Source organism: Trachypithecus francoisi, unplaced genomic scaffold (genome assembly GCF_009764315.1).
Source record: "Trachypithecus francoisi isolate TF-2019V2 unplaced genomic scaffold, Tfra_2.0 Lachesis_group0, whole genome shotgun sequence".
NCBI classification, from domain to species: Eukaryota; Metazoa; Chordata; class Mammalia; order Primates; family Cercopithecidae; genus Trachypithecus; species Trachypithecus francoisi.
In genome coordinates this window covers 47,622,261-47,635,672 of record NW_022681453.1, presented here as the reverse complement: position 1 = coordinate 47,635,672, position 13,412 = coordinate 47,622,261, and positions in this window count along the sequence as shown.

Below are 13,412 nucleotides of genomic sequence, written 5' to 3'. Positions count from 1 at the left end.
GCCAGTATTTTATTGAGGATTTTTGCATCAATGTTCATCGGGGATATTGGTCTAAAATTCTCCTTTTTTGTTGTGTCTCTGCCAGGCTTTGGTATCAGGATGATGCTGGCCTCATAAAATGAGTTAGGGAGGATTCCCTCTTTTTCTTTTGATTGGAATTGTTTCAGAAGGTATGATATGAGCTCCTCTTTGTACCCCTAGTAGAATTCGGCTGTGAATCTGTCTGGTCCTGGACTTTTGTTTGTTGGTAGGCAATTAATTATTGCCTCAATTTCAGAGCCTATTTGTGGTCTATTCAGGATTCAACTTCTTCCTGGTTTAGTCTTGGGAGGGTGTATGTGTCCAGGGATTTATCCATTTCTTCTAGATTTTCCAGTTTATTTGCATAGAGGTATTTATAGTATTTTCTGGTGGTAGTTTGTATTTCTGTGGGATCAGTGCTGATATCCCCTTTATCATTTTTTATTGTGTCTATTTGATTCTTCTCTCTTTTCTTCTTTATTAGTCTCGCTAGCGGTCTATCAATTGTGTTGATCTTTTCAAAAAACCAGCTCCTGGATTCATTCATTTTTTTGAAAGGTTTTTTGGAAAATTTTTTGAAAGATCAGTTCTGCTCTGATCTTAGTTATTTCTTGCCTTCTGCTAGCTTTGGATGTGTTTGCTCTTGCTTCTCTAGTTCTTTTAATTGTGATGTTAGGGTGTCGATTTTAGACCTTTCCTGCTTTCTCTTATGGACATTTAGAGCTATAAATTTCCTTCTGCACACCGCTTTAAATGTGTCCCAGAGATTCTAGTATGTTGTGTCTTTGTTCTTATTGGTTTCAAAGAATATCTTTATTTTTGCCTTCATTTCTTTATTTACCCAGTAGTCATTCAGGAACAGGTTGTTCAGTTTCCATGTAGTTGTGTGGTTTTGAGTGAATTTCTTAATCCTGAGTTCTAATTTGATTGCACTATGGTCTGAGAGGCAGTTTGTTATAATTTCTGTTCTTTTACATTTGCTAAGGAGTGCTTTACTTCCATTTATGTGGTGAGTTTTGGAATAAGTGTGATGAGGCCTGGAACATGTAAATGACTTGCCTAAAGTTACATAGCAGGGAAGTGGCAGCACTAGAATTGGAGGGCAGATCTGTTCACACTCAGACTAAGACTTTGGACACTAGATCAAGGTGTCTCTTGCCTTCCAAATTAGATGTTGAACATCTCTTCAAATATTTACTCTTGCCTTCATATAACAGACATTGACAGAATGTTTTCTATGTGCCACACATGTACTAGGTACTGAAGTATGAAGAGGAATATGTTCCCATCTCGAGAGCTCAGGCATGGGGCATCCTTACCTCAGTCCCTTGAAAACTCATTCTTACAGGCATGAGCATTAACGAAGGTGTATACAGAATCCTCCCAGATCTCTGTGTGTACAAATAAGTTTCCAAGCAGGAGCTGGGAGGCAAAAGTCATCCCAGCAGAGGGATGGGCATTTGCAGTGGCGTGGTGCATGAAGGAGGCTGGTTTGGCCCAGAGCAGAGTGTACAACGTAAGAAGGTATGAGAATGAGGCGGGAGGAAGAATAAGGGAGCCACTTGGGGAGTTGTGAGCAATGAGGCTGATGACTGTGGACAAGGGTCAAATTTTGAAGGGCATAATATGGTATCCTTAGAATGACAGACTATATTCTATAAAGAGTAGGAAATTACTACAAGTTATTAAGCAGGAGAATAATGTGATCAGACAATATTCTCTTTACTTTTCTTAAACCCCCATGTAGAGTCAGGGTTGTGTTGGGTAGATAATAACTGACATGGTTGGCTGTGTCCCCACCCAAATCTCATCTTGAATTATAGTTCCCATAATCCCCATGTGTTGTGGGAGGGACCTGATGAGGGGTAATTGAATCATGGGGGAGTTTCCCTCATGCTATTCCATGATAGTGAGTGAGTTCTCACGAGATTTGATGGTTTTATAAGGGGTTTCCCCCTTTGCTTGGCTCTCTTCTTCTTCCTGCCACCACGTGAAGAAGGATGTGTTTGCTTCCCCTTCCATCATGATTGTAAGTTTTATGAGGCCTCCCCAGCCTCGCTGAACTGTGACACAATTAAACCTCTTTACTTTATAAATTCCCCAGTGTCTGGTATGTCTTCATTAGTAGTGGGAGAATGGACTAATACAATAACATGAACTTAATTAACTTAGAAACTAGACTCAGTGGTAAGTTTCCAATCAAATATGCACTTTCTCTTTCAGGAATTTCTGGAAATGATCATGCTTTATTAAAATTTATTGGCTTTTTTGGAGAAGTACAATGGTTTATACGTATATTGGTTGCTGTAAAAATTATAGCCTTTAGAATAAAGGAGTAGCCCGCATATTCTGTCTGTCTCACTATTATACTTCCCTACTGCCATGCATGTAAAATGAAGGCAAAATGCAGAAGGAGGTACAATGGATAAGCCGAGGATGCTCAAGAGGAACTTCAGGGATTCACATTGGGCAACTAACTTAGTGATCAGTGGTTGAGAGTTAGTGGCTATTTCAAACCGATCTTGGCCTTCATTTCTCCTTGAGTTGTTTCCTTACATACTGCTTACATCCTGTATTTCCTTCTATAGAGAGTTCCATAAAATAACATTCTCCAAGTTTTTTAAAGAACATTTTTATAGTCTTTCATTATTCTAGTATAAATCCACTTTCCCTTGGGTTTGCCATGTAGATGTTTATAAACTGACCTTTGGTCTTATCTGTGATACTTGTTAAGTATTGCAGAGTATATGGTGAAGCTAAGTTTTACCAATGATACCAAAATTGTATAAGCCTCTGTGTTTCTCTGGGGCCTTTTTCAGTCATAATAGATAATGTCCTCTATCTCAAATTGCCAAGAACCCATAGCAAGAAAGTAACACATTGAGATGAGATCCACAGAGAGACACATCAAAGTGTGCTGCTTTGGCCTCTTTCAGTAATGCTCCTCACTGCTTATTTAATGACTGAATTGTTGTAACAGAAGAGAGTGTTGGAGGGGATTAGGAAGTCTGGTACTATGGGCAGTCAGTCCTCTGACCTTATGTTGTTGAATTTACACCAGTCTGAGTATAGATGTCTACATCTGTGTCTCATTGCCTAAGGCTTCCTCCAATCACAGCATGCAGAGTGGAAGTGCTGGTGAATAAACACCCCCAGAACGGTCCTTTAAAAATGGCTGATGAGAGTTGGTATATATATTAGTTTCCTACTGCTGCTGTAACAAATTACCACACACTTCGTGGCTTCAAACAATACCAATTTATTATCTTACAGTTCTGGAGGTCAGAAGTCTGACACAGGTCCCACCAGGCTATCTCAACAGGCTGTCAGGGGTGTGTTCCTTCGGGAGGGTCTGGGGAAGAATCTGACTTCTTGCCTTTTCCAGCTTCTAGAATTCCACGGTCTGTGGCTCCATATTGCTCTGACCTCTGTTTCCTTGGTCACATTTCCTTTCCTGACTCTGACTCTTCTGCCTCCCTGTTGTAAGGACCCTTGTGATTACATTGGGATCACCCAGTTAATCCAATCTAATCTCCCCATCTCAGTATTGATGTCCTTAACTTAATCATGTCAACAAAGTTCCTTTGGCCTTTATGTAAGGTGATATATCCACAGGATCTGGAGATTAGGGAATGGACATCTTTTGGTGGGTGGTGGACATGATTCTGCTTACCACAGTGTATGAATATTCTAGTTTCCTCATTCTTTAAGTGGGGTAACTGAAGCATATGTTCTGCTATTTTCAAGGTCTCCAAGTGAGATTTAGCCCTAGCTGTTCATATTGGTTACTTGTGCAATAAATACCCTTTCCTGGTTTCCTTCCCTTTCCCATTTCACTGCCTCATTTCCTTCCCAGTGACTCCTAGAATTACCTCCCAAATCCAAATACTTGTATTTAAATCCTTTTCTCAGGGTCTGCTTCCTATAGCTTAACTTCTGTCATTTCTTATGAGTGAATTTCTTTGAGTGCTCAAATAATGATGGACAAAGGGACAGGTCAAAAGGACACAGGAGCCAGCTTGAAGGAACTCCCACTGGCCAAATCTGGGACAACTGGAAAACCAAAATAAATAATCATAATAAAGGGTTACAATGTATTGAATAAAGTATTATAAGAATCCATGAGTCCATAGATAAACAAAAAACAAACAAATGAAAATGGAAAACTCTTTCTTACAGTCAAAATTCAACTAATAAATGTAGAAAGGAAGATGAAATTATCAAATCATTATTTGGCAAACATCATAATAATAACTAATCCAGATAAGAATATTCAATGACTCTTAAAACTAGTAGGTGAAAGTTTGAGGAGTAACAGGATATTTACATAGTCTCAAAGCATTTCCCTCATGAGACAATTACGAAGGGTAAAAGAATAACTTTATAGTGGAGAAACCTGATACACCACCTTAACCAAATGACCTAATTGACTTGTGGAATATGGGATATATATGTAGCATGTGCCTTCTGATATGACGCACCGAGAAGAACTCAGCATCACTTCTGTGATATTTCTGCCAAAAGTGTGTAACTTTAATCTAATCTTGAAAAAAGATCTGACAAAACCAAATTGAGGGACATTCTATAACCTTGGCCTGCCCTCTTCAAAAATGTCAATGTCATAAAATATAAAGAAAGACTCAAGAACTATTCCAGATTGAAAGAAACTAAAAAGACATGAACACTAAGTGAAACACTTAATCTTAGATTTTTTCTTTTGCTATAAAGAACATTGTTAGGCAATGTGATAAATCCAAATAAGGACTCTAGATTAGATAATAGTGTTATATCCATATTAATTGTCCTAATTTTATAAATTGTACTGTGGTCATGTAAGAGAACATTCTTTGTTTTAGGAATTATACACTGAGGTATTTAAGGATAAATGGACATTGTGTTTGTAACTTGCTCTTAAAGAGTTCAGAAGAGAGAAATGAAACACATGTAGTAAAATGTTAACATTTGGAGGATCTGGGTAAAAAGTATATGATAATTCTTTGTATTATTCTTGTAATTTTCCTGAATGTCTTTAAAATTATGATAAAATTTTAAATGCACAAAAATTTTATGGTGTTTTGAGTCATTGGGTCTTTGTGCTTGCTTACCTCCATGATAGATCTTGTCATTATGAGATAAGTGAAGTGTCCTCAGAATTCTTGAGCCAAGATATCTCTGTCTATATATGTGCATTGGGAAACCCAAGGATGTACCGACTATTAAGGAGACTTTCTAATACCTGTACCAGAGCACAGGATTTGGATTAAAGAAAACAGAATTTGAGTCTTGCTCAAAAGTTGTAAGACCTTTGATAAGTGATTTCACTTTTGTTGGCTTTAAACCGTGTCTGGAATGTGAAGGGCTTGGTATCAGTGATTCTTCTTTAACCCTTCCAGAACATTAATTTATTATTCTCATATGTCCTTTGAGTATTTAAATAACTGAGTCTGTTCTTCTGAATGTGGCTCATGATGGCTGCCTTATCATAAATTGCACTTGATGTGGTCATGAATTCATGTGAAAGAAACTTCCATTGTAAGGTTACTTGTTTGTTGTTTTAAAGGAAGAAAAAGCCAGATGAAACAGTCAACAAAATTATTCAGTTTGTGATTCTGTTGACTAGATTTTCTCATATAGGAAATTTTATGAGTTTAGGCAAACAAACTTCGTAATAATAATTATTGAAAACAATTTACTTAGTGTAACAAATATGCCTCATTTGTTGAGGTGGGATTGAGTTGGTTTATTTCTAAAACCTTTGGGCATATGTTAGTTCCCAACTTACATTGAAGGATAGAATTAAATAGTCTAATGTAAAAAACTAGAAACAGGGGGATCTGAGCTGAGCCACAACATCAACCCCACAGCTGCTTTGCTCCTTAATATTTGGCAGAGGGTAGTTCTCCAGTCATTGCCCTTCCTCTTTCTTAAATAGAAGTAATGAGGCTTGAACCTCTCTTGCCTCTCAGGAGTGCTGCAGTGATGAATGGAAGTGCCATTTGAAAACTGCTGTGAGTTCTCTGCTAGGAAGATATTTAAGTAACAAAGCATCCTCATCAGAGTACAGTCAGCTATAGCTACAAAGCCAGCACCAGGGGAATGAATCTTTTCATAATAGCGTGATCTAGAATGTGCTGTAGATAGCTGTTGGCCAGGTGGGGGAGGGGGCGGGCGGGGAGCAGAGGGAGAAGCGGGGGAAGGAATAGGCTACCTTTCCTCTCTCACACCAAGTATTCTTATCTCAGTACTCTTATTTTTTTATGGCACTTATCATAAACCAAAAATAACTAATTATTTAACTTATTATCTAGTTGCTCTTCAAAAACATAAATTCAAAGACAGCAAGAAACAAGTGTGCTTTGTTTTCTTGTATCCCTTGACAAATGGTACCTCAATAAAGACTTATTTAGAGATTAATGAATGAATTAGAAAATCCATGATACAATTTTGCTATTCTTTTTTGACAGAATTTGAGCAAATTTGCTAATATGCTTATAATTGCTCTTGAACATTTGAATTTCCATAGCCAAATAGGCAATTTCCCATGCACGTGATTTTTAAGATACCAATTGTAGACAACAAATAAATAAGTTGTCATGAGATGCTTAAAAGTGAGTACTTCATCAGCACAATCTTCTTAAGGAGCTTCAGTATGTATACCTAGTATCAGTGAAATGGATAATTGAGAATATAGATTTTTTTTATATATTTGGAAGGTAATTTGTGTGTGTGTATGTGACAAAGTCTGGCTCTGTCACTCAGGCTGGAGTGCAGTGGTGTGATCATAGCTCACTGCAGCCTTGAACTCCTGGGCTCAAGGGATCCTCCTGTCTCAGGCTTCTGGGTGGCTGGGACTACAGGCACATGCAATCACAGCCAGCTAAGTTAAAAATAATTTTTTTTAGAGATGGGAGCTCGCTATGTTGCCCAGGCTGGTATCAAACTCCTGACCTGAAGTATTCCTCTGCCTCAGTCTCCCAAGTAGCTAGGATTATGAAAGTGAGCAGTGCACCCTTGAAGTAATTTTTATGTCTGTTTTTTCCGCTCCATATCTTGTCACGTTTTGTTGTGTTACATTGCTATAAAAAGCGCATCATCCACTTTATATCCATCTCTTTATATCCAAAGAGCTAAGGGGCTCATACGACTGCAGGCAGAAAGGGAGCAAGGTGGCAGTAGGGCCACCCACTGGGATTAATCATTTGTCACAGGTAGTCCCCATACTTCTATGGGTAATTGATCTTTACTTTCATGCTGGTTTTAAAGATGAAGAAACTTGTGTGTTGCACCTTCCAACAGCCACCAGTGAACATTTGCTTCATTTGTCCCTCTAGCCGCCTCTGTACTGGTGCCCCATAGTCTGATGTCCTTAAGCAATTCATGAAATACAGGTGGGGAAGGATGAGGACTGTCTTTCTCTTACGAACTGCCTCAGTTCTTTAATGGTAGCTGAAGCGGGGAAATGACCTTGGTACTTGAAAGCTGCACTTTTATTTATTTCTTTTTTAAGCTTTTCGTAAGAAGTCTTGGTGGGCGTCTTTTTTGCATGTATTTTGGACACTTGATCCTTGATCATTGTATTATTACCTTGACCCTCCTAAAGAATGACATTGATTATGTCATTCTCATTGTTCAAAGTCCTTCAGTGGCTCCCCTCTACTTAGAGAAGATAGTCTCAGGCCTTCACTCCAGCATACAGGTTTCCTCATAATATAATTCTAGGATAGTGTCGTGGTGATGAGCATTGATTCTGGGTTAAATACCTGATTCTGCCTCTTGTGACTTTGAACAAATTGCTTAACCTTTCTGAGCTTCCTGTTTACTCATGTATAAAATGGAGGAAACAAGAGAACCTGTCTCACAGGATTGTTTTGAAGATTAATGCAATTATTCATATAAAGTGCTCACCATTGTCCCTGGAACATTGTAAAGGCTCAAAAAGGTTTGTTATTTTTACGACCTCTCCCTCCTGAACTAGTCCAGCAACTGAACTAATTATTGTTGCAAGTACCCCATAATTTACATTTTCCTTCAGACTTCCTTTGGTTCATGCTTTTCTTTACTCCTTCCCCGACTTTCTCAAGTTCAAATGCTCCCCATTCTCTGAGGCCCTGCCACAGTGTTACCTCATCTCTAAATCCTTCCACAAAAAAAATACTTGCGCCTGTTTTTCCCTCTACAGTTCTAAGAGATCTTTCCTTTCCCTGAATTCGCTTAACACTTTTTGAAAGCCACAGCCACTTAAATCAAGGAGGCTCTCTGGACTTCCACTTAGGTGAGGTCTGAGGGATGTGTCTTCTGTGATGAGGTAATGTCAGTCCACTCTACCATGCTGACTCTAACCAGTAAAGAGGACCACCCATAATTATGCCCAACACATAATAGTTGCTCAAAAAGTATTTATTCAGTGAAAGGACCTTCCCGTGACTACTGTACAGATCACTCCACCAGAATCCCTAGTTTCATCCCAAACTGAAATTTCTCAGAAAGCGTGTGTTGAGATTTCAAAAAACTGTTGAACCTTGGGTGTGGGGAGGATTTGGTGACATGTCAGATATATTGTATGACTCATGAATTTAAACTAGTTTGGGAGATTCTATATGCTAGGACTCGATCTTTTCAAACTAAGAGTTCTTTTCTCCATGACAGCTATCATTTTTGCTTGTGTTAGAGCTTCAAAATGATTGCATGGGAAGTGAAATGCTTTGGTATTTGAAAAGATTAGGAGGAGTTATTTCTGTCTTGCTATCTGCTTCCCTTACAAGATGGCAGGGAAAAAGATGACATCCCTGTATTTTGGAAAAAAAAAAAAAGTATTTTTTAATCCAGAAGAATAGAAATGGGCTTGAGGGTTGCTGCCTGTGGTTTTGCTCAGTGCAGTTGATCTAGGCAGGGTGTTGGGGTAAAAACAGAATGGAACTTCTACATGTTATAGGAGATAACAGCAAGACTGTCACTCACTGGTGACTGTTGGAAGGTGCAATATATATATAGCCAGAAATATATATGACCGTAGATTATTCTTCCTCAACAGACTTAATGAAATTAGCCTCAGGCAATTTTCCTCATAATGCAAGGTGAGAAAAGCTTATTTGGGAGGAAAGCTTAAGTTTTCCTATTTCTAAATAGGAAAGGCTTTAGTTCTATTTTCAGCTTCTCCACTCACGGGCTGAGAGTGCTCGGCTAAATTATTCTCTTTCCCTGGGCCTCCATTTCTCCATCTGCAAAACAAGGGTATTGAACTAAATGGTCTATAAAGGTTCCTCAAATTTTTATCAATATGCTTTGATGAGACATATCAGGTTGGGAGCACCCATTTGGTGAGTGAGAAAAGCAGAACTTGTTTAGTATGTCATTGTGAAGGGTATGCCCTACCCAGGATTCACAATGACAGTCAACTACCTAGACATAGTCATCCAAGCAGGGCCCCCAACTGTCGTGGTTGAATTGTTTCCCCAAAGTTCCTAACTGCCAGTACCTCAGAATGTTACTGTATTTAGAGACGGTCTGTTTCGAGAAAATCAAGTTAAAATGAGGTCATTAGGGTGGACCCTAATATAATATGACTAGTGTCCTTATAAAAAGAGAAAATAGGGCCAGAAGCAGTGCTTCATGCCTGTAATCCCAGCACTTTGGGAGGCCAAAGTGGGTGGATCACCTGAGGTCAGGAGTTTGAGACGAGCCTGGCCAGCATGGTGAAACCCTGTCTTTACTAAAAATACAAAAAAAAAAAAAAAAAAAAAAAGAAGAGGAAATAGGACACAGACACACAGAAGGAAGATCATATGAAGACATAAGGGGAAGACAGCCATCTACAAGCCAAGGAGAAGAGCCTCAGAGGAGACCAACCCTGCCAACATTTTGCTTTGGACTTCTAGCCTTGAGGACTATGAGGAAATAGATTCCTGTTGTTTAAGCCACCCCATCTATGGTACTTTGTTATGGCAGCCCCAGCAAATAAATACAAGGACTGTGCTCTCTAAGGAAAAGTAGAAATGCTATTGTGGTGGGGGAGAATAGCAGGAAAAAATTGGGGTGAGAGAAAAGAGTTTGCAGGGCTGCTCCTAAAATTGTGTTTCCTAAGTGCCCAGTCCTTGGGTCAGAAGTTGGGCATACATTTACTCATTATTTAGAAACGGGGGAGAAGACAATTGAGAAGTTACCTGGGGCCATGTGTCATAGGCCCTAGGCATGCAGTAGTGAATAAGGCAAATATCTTCCAGTGGTGAATAAAGTCAGCAGCCATGACAGTTGCTAAGATGGAGAGAACGGCCTAATATAAGAAGGTATGACAGGCAAAACTAACTTAATCTGAGCTTTTTGAAGGCTTTGTCTAAAAAGCTCCAAGGAAAGAGTGAGGATTAAGTAGGAGAAAAAGGATGAGGCATTTCAGTGAGAGGATCTATGTGAATGTGAGAAGGTATGACCAAGGTTCTGAAAAGCAGTCTAGTGGAACTGCAATACAGCGAACAAAAAGTAGGGATGTGGAAGTATAAGCCAGTAAATTAGAAAAGATAAGTAGCTTAATTAGCTTAATACTTTTCATGGAGGAAGAGAAAAGACTAGGGTTAGAATTTAATTGACCAAGCCATTTGGCTCTGACTGCTAGCCATTCTAGACTTTATCCATCATTCTTTCACCTTCAAGATGACTAACCAAGGGATGGTCAAGCCTATCATATGCATTTTTTTTTTAATGCATGGAAAGAGCTTTTATTCTGGATGCCTCTTTCCATATTCCCTGGGAAACTGGCCAGGACAACTTAAAAAGAAAATTTTAGGATCCTTAGAGTCCAGACCTCTGCCTCCACTCTTCTACATCCAACTTTGAGTTTTCCTCACTCCCCAGAATGGATGTTGCCTACAGAGAAGACGAGACCCCAAATGAGAGGTGTTACGAGTAATTGTAGAAATTCTGAACAGCTTTGCTTAGAGAAAGTGAAAAAGAAGAGGGAAAAAGATATACTGTTTCCTAAGAGGCCAGTTTAAAAGGCTCTTCTTTCAGCAAACTTTCAGTTATAATTTGTCCACTCCCACCAGGATCTCATGTTACAGAGCTTTGAGGGAGAGAGAGAGAGATGTCTACCACTCTGCCCCTAAGCAGTATTTTCTGACTGCACCGTCTCCACTGTTTGACATTTCCACAGTGGCTGTGTGGCTTTCTTTCCCTTCCTCCTCTGGTGTCATTACTCCTTCCCAAACTTCTCCCTAACCTGACCTTTGGTAGTTGTGATACAAGAGGAAGATTGTGTGTTAATTTCTGGTATTCATCTCCAAAGTGCAAGATTTGCTGGGGTAAAAAAAAGATGGCTGTACTCTTTTGAATAAGGCTTCCAGAGTTTGAGGAACTGTGACAGTGTACCCCACTGAACTATGAAGAATAGGTACTCATCTGCACGGTTACCAAATCTACTGAAAGTTGCTATGTGCCCAGAAAATGTAAGCTGTTAAGTTGTATGTTCAAAGTAGCACCTTGGGGAGCTGAACACAAATCCAAACAATCCCAGATCATTACAAGTGGCTCAGCCCAAGCAAGTTGTCCTGGGTTGTATGATTTCCACAAACTTGGAATGAAGTTAAGGGAAATTTTCCCGGGCCTCAATATGGAAGAAAAGAAAGAAAGAAAATTTAAGAAATGCAATCTGTTTCCCGAAATCAACCAAATGCCAGCTTGCTCTCTGCAACAGTCCAAAAATCTATGACAAGACAAAACAAAGTATAACCAGGGAGATGAATGCATCTGCTTCTAGCAAAAACTTTTTATTCACTCCAAAGTAAAAGTTGTGAATGAGTTCATTCATTCAACAAACCTCTATTGGCTTTTGGATGGTCCAGTGTTTTTCATTGTTTACAAATTGCTCCTCTCAATGTATGTAGTTAATGGGAAGCTAACTATAACTTGTAAGTCTGGGGAAATGAACTGAAATTAAGCTTTTTGTAAGATGGCCAGTTGAGTATTTCTCCAGAGACAGACCAATAATTCAGAGGAGGCAGTGATGGAATCTGCCTTGGACAAATCTCCTAATGATCAAAACAACAAGAAGTATAATGTCCACCCATATACTTGTTAAGAGCAGAATTGGGGAAAATAACCTTTTCTATCAATCTGTTCTTGCTATCAGGAATTTCTATGATCAGAAGTCAATCCAATTAAAAACCCAAGGAAAATCCCATAGGAATAGAATCTAGATTCAGAAGTATTTTGTATTAAGTTATACTACAATGTCTTTGACCTGTTTTACTTTTGGAAACAAAGGGAGAGGTGCAATATGGAGTTTGGGGGTACATGTATCCAAGTATGATTTGTTCTTTATTACTATTCCAAGTATAAGGCCTTGTTTGTTACATTAAGAAAAGGATCAGAATTTTGCTAAAGCAAGTGAACTAGAAGTATTTGTATTTAGTGGGCAAAGGACAAGCTGAAGAGGATTCATTTGTGCTTTTAAACAGCACAAAATCAGTTTCAACTTTCCAAACATGCACTTCCTATTTTCTTGACACCACAGACACCAAAGAAAACCTGTACTAAGTGGAAGCCACTGACTGGGATAGTCTTAAGCAATTAGGGCAATCTCGCAACTGTTTAATGCTTGTGTCTTACATATTACCACAGCTGAGGTTCCACACTGAGGCCCCAGGGCTTGGAAGGTTTATCAAATTGCTCTTGCGAGCTTCTCTTATCTCACCAGGAAGGCACTCCCCTCAGTGATTATGTGGAATGGCTTAAAAAATTTAACTGGGAATAAAGCTTCATCTGGGGACCATAGGCTCCTCATACAACCCAGCATCTCCCTCTCCCCTCTGCACAAAACCTTACTGTAGTTTCTCTCCTACTTCAGCTTCCAATGTAGTTACCCTGTATTTTTAGGAGCCCCTTCCCCTTTATCAGAAGGCCTCCAGAGTCCCCACGTCCTCTGGGAAGACTTCTTCCACATCCTTGGAAAGTCTGTGATCACGGCAATTTGTCTGCTGCCCAGGATACCCTCCCTCTGGACGCTTGCTTGTGAAGCCCTCAGCTCATCTTTTCATTCTGAGCTTAAGTAGTGAAATCTGAAATTTGAGCTCCCCAATCTGACCAGGGTTCTTCTTCCCTGTGCTGTCGTGCCGTTTCATCTTCTCCGTATAGTCATCGTACTGGATGGTCCTTTACGTGGATGTCTATCTTCCTCTGTGACTACACCCTGGAGAGCAGGGGCAGGGTGGGCTCATCTTCGTGTCCCTGGTGCTTGACATGGAAGAGGCAAAATGCTTCCAAAAGGACTTATTCCATTACTGAATATCCGTATGATAGATGGTTATACAGCCTTTAATACCATGGTTTCCAAGATCGTTTAATAATATAAAAAGATGCTTACATTTTGCATAATAGAAAAAAGTGTACAAAGCTATATATAC